Source organism: Tachysurus fulvidraco, chromosome 20 (genome assembly GCF_022655615.1).
Source record: "Tachysurus fulvidraco isolate hzauxx_2018 chromosome 20, HZAU_PFXX_2.0, whole genome shotgun sequence".
Taxonomy (NCBI): Eukaryota; Metazoa; Chordata; class Actinopteri; order Siluriformes; family Bagridae; genus Tachysurus; species Tachysurus fulvidraco.
The window spans coordinates 1,045,944-1,053,443 of record NC_062537.1 but is presented as its reverse complement, the minus strand read 5'-3'; the positions used below and the strand labels follow the sequence as shown (position 1 = coordinate 1,053,443).

The following is a 7,500-nucleotide window of genomic DNA, read 5'->3' as shown; positions in this document are numbered from 1 at the left end:
TATAGTAACGGCTCCTTCACAGCGATGTGTGCAGCGGCTACAGTGGTTTTCTGTATGGTGAAGGAGGCGGGGCCTATATGTAAAAGTTTGTCTGTCTAAAAAAAGGAGGTGTGGCCTCTGTGTGTGCATCTTAGCCTTAGGGAAAGAGGTGTGGCTTTTGTGTCTGTCCTAAAGAAGGAGGTGTGGCCTCTGTGTGTATCAGTTCTAAAGGAGGCGTGGCTTCTGTGTGTATCAGTTCTAAAGGAGGCGTGGCCTCTGTGTGTATCAGTTCTAAAGGAGGCGTGGCCTCTGTGTGTATCAGTTCTAAAGATTTATTCTTGTTCATGTTTACTGTGACTTTGAATTCTCTTTCTCTTTACTAAACTCCTACTTCTCCCTTCTGCTCTTTTCGCTTCATTAGCACCCTGGATTCCTTCTTTACTCTGTGTGTGTGTGTGTGTGTGTGTGTGTGTGTGTGTGAGCTATTTCAGCTCCCCCATCCTGACGTAAGAGCCATTAAGCTTCATGAATTACAGGCATTAATGAGAGTCATTATTCTCTCACACACCAGCGAGTGAAGCAAATTATTTGTATCGTTCGTGTTTATCGGGACTCATTTTCTACTCGGATGAGGGAGGTGATGAGCGAGAGAGAGAGAGAGAGAGAGAGAGAGAGAGAAAGAACAAGAGATAGACAGAGAGGGTGTCGAAAGGGACTGCAAAGAGCTGCATGAAGATGGAGGGAAAATTCTGAATAGAAACTAGAAAGAAAAGAAACAGAGTGAGAGAAGAAGAACAGAAATAATCAGTTTCAGGGAGAGAAATACATTTTTTGCAGCATTTTATAATAAAACATTATTATATTAATATTAAAACATATTTTCTGAATTCAAACTAAAAGAATGTCTTCACAGTGAAATAAAGCTTTTCATTTTAATATCAAACATCTTTAAATAGATGAAGTTTTACTCACATAAATAATGACCTCTGAAGAACCTTTTCTTCTATTGGTTTGACGATTAGAATGAAAGTATTTTAAAAAAAACCCTCACATACGGAAGGCACCGTAATCAACTGGCACCATCAGCGGCACATGAAGCAGTGGAGCAGCATCACTGTTACCATAGAAACCTTAAAGCAGCGTGAACTCCGTTCTGAAGATGTGAGGGAACTGACTGGTCAACAGTGCTGACACTGGAGACTCCTTCACCACGTTATGTCCATGTGACAGTGTGACAGTGTGACAGTGTGACAGTGTGACATGCGAAGGGAACATGGTGTACTTAAGGCTTTTCATGGAACTGTTCCTTTAAAGCTCACTGCAGTAACCTGAGGATGACCCACGCTGACGGATGGACGTTTGACCGGATCGATTCACACTCCACACGTTAACCTTGATGGTGTCCTGCGCTTTCATCTGTGTGTGTGTGTGTGTGTGTGTGTGTGTGTGTGTGTGTGTGTGTGTGTGTGTGTGTGTAAAGCGCTGCAGCTCCATCTCATCTTATCTGAATTAGAAAGCGATGTAATTACGGGCTCCACTCCGCCGAGCAGCCGAGGGCATTTCTCACACCATCGTCGAGTGGAGCTCAGAGACAGGGGGCTTCCCTCAGTGTGGATGAAACATATGCAGCTTCCTACCAATCCCCACTCTCCATCTGTTCACTCTGTCTCTCTCTCTCTCTCTCTCTCTCTCTCTCTCTCTCTCTCTCTCTCTCTCTCTCTTTCTATAACATTTCCCTTATGATCACAAGCCGTGAAATTCAACACTGCGCTGCAGTAGTATGAACACTACCCTGGTGTTATGATGCTTTTATGTTATGATGCTCCCCTTTAAACACTGTTACACACAAACACTCCCCTTTAAACACCTTTAAACACAAACACTCCCCTTTAAACACCTTTAAACACAAACACTCCCCTTTAAACACCTTTACACACAAACACTTCCCTTTAAACACCTTTACACACAAACACTCCCCTTTGAACACCTTTACACACAAACACTCCCCTTTAAACACTGTTACACACAAACACTTCCCTTTAAACACCTTTACACACAAACACTTCCCTTTAAACACCTTTACACACAAACACTTCCCTTTAAACACTGTTACACACAAACACTCCCCTTTAAACACTTTTACACAAAAACACTCCCCTTTAAACACCGTTACACACAAACACTCCCCTTTAAACACCTTTAAACACAAACACTCCCCTTTAAACACCTTTACACACAAACACTCCCCTTTAAACACCTTTAAACACAAACACTCCCCTTTAAACACCGTTACACACAAACACTCCCCTTTAAACACCTTTACACACAAACACTCCCCTTTAAACACTTTTACACAAAAACACTCCCCTTTAAACACCGTTACACACAAACACTCCCCTTTAAACACCTTTAAACACAAACACTCCCCTTTAAACACATTTACAATCAAACACTCCCCTTTAAACACCTTTACAACACAAACACTACTCCCTTTAAACACCTTTACACACAAACACTCCCCTTTAAACACCTTTACACACAAACACTCCCCTTTAAACACCTTTACACACAACACTCCCCTTTAAACACCTTTACACACAAACACTCCCCTTTAAAACACTGTTACAACAAACACTCCCCTTTAAACACCCATTAAACACAAACACTCCCCTTTAAACACCTTTACACACAAACACTCCCCTTTGAACACCTTTACACACAAACACTCCCCTTTAAACACCTTTAAACACAAACACTCCCCTTTAAACACCTTTACACACAAACACTCCCCTTTAAACACCTTTAAACACAAACACTCCCCTTTAAAACACCGTTACACACAAACACTCCCCTTTAAACACCTTTACACACAAACACTCCCCTTTAAAACACTTTTACCACAAAACACAAACACTCCCCTTTAAACAACCTTTAAACACAAACACTCCCCTTTAAACACCTTTAAACACAAACACTCCCCTTTAAACACCATTAAAACACAAACACTCCCCTTTAAACACTGTTACACACAAACACTCCCCTTTAAACACAGTTACACACAAACACTCCCCTTTAAACACAGTTACACACAAACACTCCCCTTTAAACACCTTTACACACAAACACTCCCCTTTAAACACTGTTACACACAAATACTCCCCTTTAAACACTGTTACACACAAACACTTCCCTTTAAACACCTTTACACACAAAAACTCCCCTTTAAACACTGTTACACACAAACACTTCCCTTTAAACACCTTTACACACAAACACTTCCCTTTAAACACCATTACACACAAACACTCCCCTTTAAACACCTTTAAACACAAACACTCCCCTTTAAACACCTTTAAACACAAACACTCCCCTTTAAACACCTTTACACACAAACACTCCCCTTTAAACACCGTTACACACAAACACTCCCCTTTAAACACCTTTACACACAAACACTCCCCTTTAAACACCTTTAAACACAAACACTCCCCTTTAAACACTGTTACACACAAACACTCCCCTTTAAACACTGTTACACACAAACACTCCCCTTTAAACACTTTTACACACAAACACTCCCCTTTAAACACAGTTACACACAAACACTCCCCTTTAAACACCTTTACACACAAACACTCCCCTTTAAACACTGCTACACACAAATACTCCCCTTTAAACACTGTTACACACAAACACTTCCCTTTAAACACCTTTACACACAAACACTTCCCTTTAAACACTGTTACACACAAACACTTCCCTTTAAACACTGTTACACACAAACACTCCCCTTTAAACACTTTTACACACAAACACTCCCCTTTAAACACAGTTACACACAAACACTCCCCTTTAAACACCTTTACACACAAACACTCCCCTTTAAACACTGCTACACACAAATACTCCCCTTTAAACACTGTTACACACAAACACTTCCCTTTAAACACCTTTACACACAAACACTTCCCTTTAAACACTGTTACACACAAACACTTCCCTTTAAACACCTTTACACACAAACACTTCCCTTTAAACACCATTACACACAAACACTCCCCTTTAAACACCTTTAAACACAAACACTCCCCTTTAAACACCTTTAAACACAAACACTCCCCTTTAAACACCTTTACACACAAACACTCCCCTTTAAACACCTTTACACACAAACACTCCCCTTTAAACACCTTTATACACAAACACTCCCCTTTAAACACATTTAAACACAAACACTCCCCTTTAAACACCTTTACACACAAACACTCCCCTTTAAACACTGTTACACACAAACACTTCCCTTTAAACACCTTTACACACAAACACTCCCCTTTGAACACCTTTACACACAAACACTCCCCTTTAAACACTGTTACACACAAACACTTCCCTTTAAACACCTTTACACACAAACACTCCCCTTTGAACACCTTTACACACAAACACTCCCCTTTAAACACTGTTACACACAAACACTTCCCTTTAAACACCTTTACACACAAACACTCCCCTTTAAACACCTTTAAACACAAACACTCCCCTTTAAACACCGTTACACACAAATACTCCCCTTTAAACACTGTTACACACAAACACTTCCCTTTAAACACCTTTACACACAAACACTTCCCTTTAAACACTGTTACACACAAACACTTCCCTTTAAACACCTTTACACACAAACACTTCCCTTTAAACACCATTACACACAAACACTCCCCTTTAAACACCTTTAAACACAAACACTCCCCTTTAAACACCTTTAAACACAAACACTCCCCTTTAAACACCTTTACACACAAACACTCCCCTTTAAACACCGTTACACACAAACACTCCCCTTTAAACACCTTTACACACAAACACTCCCCTTTAAACACCTTTAAACACAAACACTCCCCTTTAAACACTGTTACACACAAACACTCCCCTTTAAACACTGTTACACACAAACACTCCCCTTTAAACACTTTTACACACAAACACTCCCCTTTAAACACAGTTACACACAAACACTCCCCTTTAAACACCTTTACACACAAACACTCCCCTTTAAACACCTTTACACACAAACACTCCCCTTTAAACACTGTTACACACAAACACTTCCCTTTAAACACCTTTACACACAAACACTTCCCTTTAAACACTGTTACACACAAACACTTCCCTTTAAACACCTTTACACACAAACACTTCCCTTTAAACACCATTACACACAAACACTCCCCTTTAAACACCTTTAAACACAAACACTCCCCTTTAAACACCTTTAAACACAAACACTCCCCTTTAAACACCTTTACACACAAACACTCCCCTTTAAACACCTTTACACACAAACACTCCCCTTTAAACACCTTTACACACAAACACTCCCCTTTAAACACCTTTACACACAAACACTCCCCTTTAAACACCTTTACACACAAACACTCCCCTTTAAACACCCATTAAACACAAACACTCCCCTTTAAACACCTTTACACACAAACACTCCCCTTTGAACACCTTTACACACAAACACTCCCCTTTAAACACTGTTACACACAAACACTTCCCTTTAAACACCTTTACACACAAACACTCCCCTTTGAACACCTTTACACACAAACACTCCCCTTTAAACACTGTTACACACAAACACTTCCCTTTAAACACCTTTACACACAAACACTCCCCTTTAAACACCTTTAAACACAAACACTCCCCTTTAAACACCGTTACACACAAACACTCCCCTTTAAACACCTTTACACACAAACACTCCCCTTTAAACACTTTTACACAAAAACACTCCCCTTTAAACACCGTTACACACAAACACTCCCCTTTAAACACCTTTAAACACAAACACTCCCCTTTAAACACCTTTACACACAAACACTCCCCTTTAAACACCTTTACACACAAACACTCCCCTTTAAACACCTTTACACACAAACACTCCCCTTTAAACACCGTTACACACAAACACTCCCCTTTAAACACCTTTACACACAAACACTCCCCTTTAAACACCTTTAAACACAAACACTCCCCTTTAAACACTGTTACACACAAACACTCCCCTTTAAACACTGTTACACACAAACACTCCCCTTTAAACACTTTTACACACAAACACTCCCCTTTAAACACAGTTACACACAAACACTCCCCTTTAAACACCTTTACACACAAACACTCCCCTTTAAACACTGTTACACACAAATACTCCCCTTTAAACACTGTTACACACAAACACTTCCCTTTAAACACCTTTACACACAAACACTTCCCTTTAAACACTGTTACACACAAACACTTCCCTTTAAACACCTTTACACACAAACACTTCCCTTTAAACACCATTACACACAAACACTCCCCTTTAAACACCTTTAAACACAAACACTCCCCTTTAAACACCTTTAAACACAAACACTCCCCTTTAAAACTTTTACACACAAACACTCCCCTTTAAACACCTTTACACACAAACACTCCACTTTAAACACCTTTACACACAAACACTCCCCTTTAAACACCTTTAAACACAAACACTCCCCTTTAAACACTGTTACACACAAACACTCCCCTTTAAACACTGTTACACACAATCACTTCCCTTTAAACACTGTTACACACAAACACTTCCCTTTAAACACTTTTACACACAAACACTCCCCTTTAAACACCGTTACACGCAAACACTTCCCTTTAAACACCTTTACACACAAACACTCCCCTTTAAACACCTTTAAACACTTTTACACAAAAACACTCCCCTTTAAACACCTTTAAACACAAACACTCCCCTTTAAACACACAAACACTCCCCTTTAAAGGGGTTTAAAGGGGAGTGTTTGTGTGTAAAGGTGTTTAAAGGGGAGTGTTTGTGTGTAAAGGTGTTTAAAGGGGAGTGTTTGTGTTTAAAGGTGTTTAAACACAAACACTCCCCTTTAAACACCTTTACACACAGGTGTGTTTAAACACAAACACTCCCCTTTAAACACCTTTACACACAAACACTCCCCTTTAAACACCTTTACACACAAACACTCCCCTTTAAACACCTTTAAACACAAACACTCCCCTTTAAACACATTTAAACACAAACACTCCCCTTTAAACACTGTTACACACAAACACTCCCCTTTAAACACTGTTACACACAAACACTCCCCTTTAAACACTGTTACACACAAACACTCCCCTTTAAACACAGTTACACACAAACACTCCCCTTTAAACACCGTTACACACAAACACTTCCCTTTAAACACCTTTACACACAAACACTCCCCTTTAAACACCTTTACACACAAACACTTCCCTTTTAACACCTTTACACACAAACACTTCCCTTTTAACACCTTTACACACAAACACTCCCCTTTAAACACCTTTAAACACAAACACTCCCCTTTAAACACCTTTACACACAAACACTCCCCTTTAAACACCTTTAAACACAAACACTCCCCTTTAAACACCGTTACACACAAACACTCCCCTTTAAACACCTTTACACACAAA

General features: G+C 39.8%; 1 protein-coding gene across 4 annotated transcripts in view; it reads right to left on the bottom strand.

Annotated features, from left to right (window-relative positions):
• fgf11b (fibroblast growth factor 11b) overlaps nt 1-7,500 on the bottom strand; it is a 24,562-nt gene that overhangs the window by 10,644 nt on the left and 6,418 nt on the right. The window contains exon 1 of one of the 4 annotated variants that reach the window (XM_047805269.1): nt 952-1,916. The exons of the other annotated variants lie outside the window; for them this stretch is intronic. The gene's annotated coding sequence lies outside the window, so the exon portion shown is untranslated. Of the gene's footprint in view, nt 1-951; nt 1,917-7,500 lie in introns of those variants that run through there. 4 annotated transcript variants of the gene reach the window in all.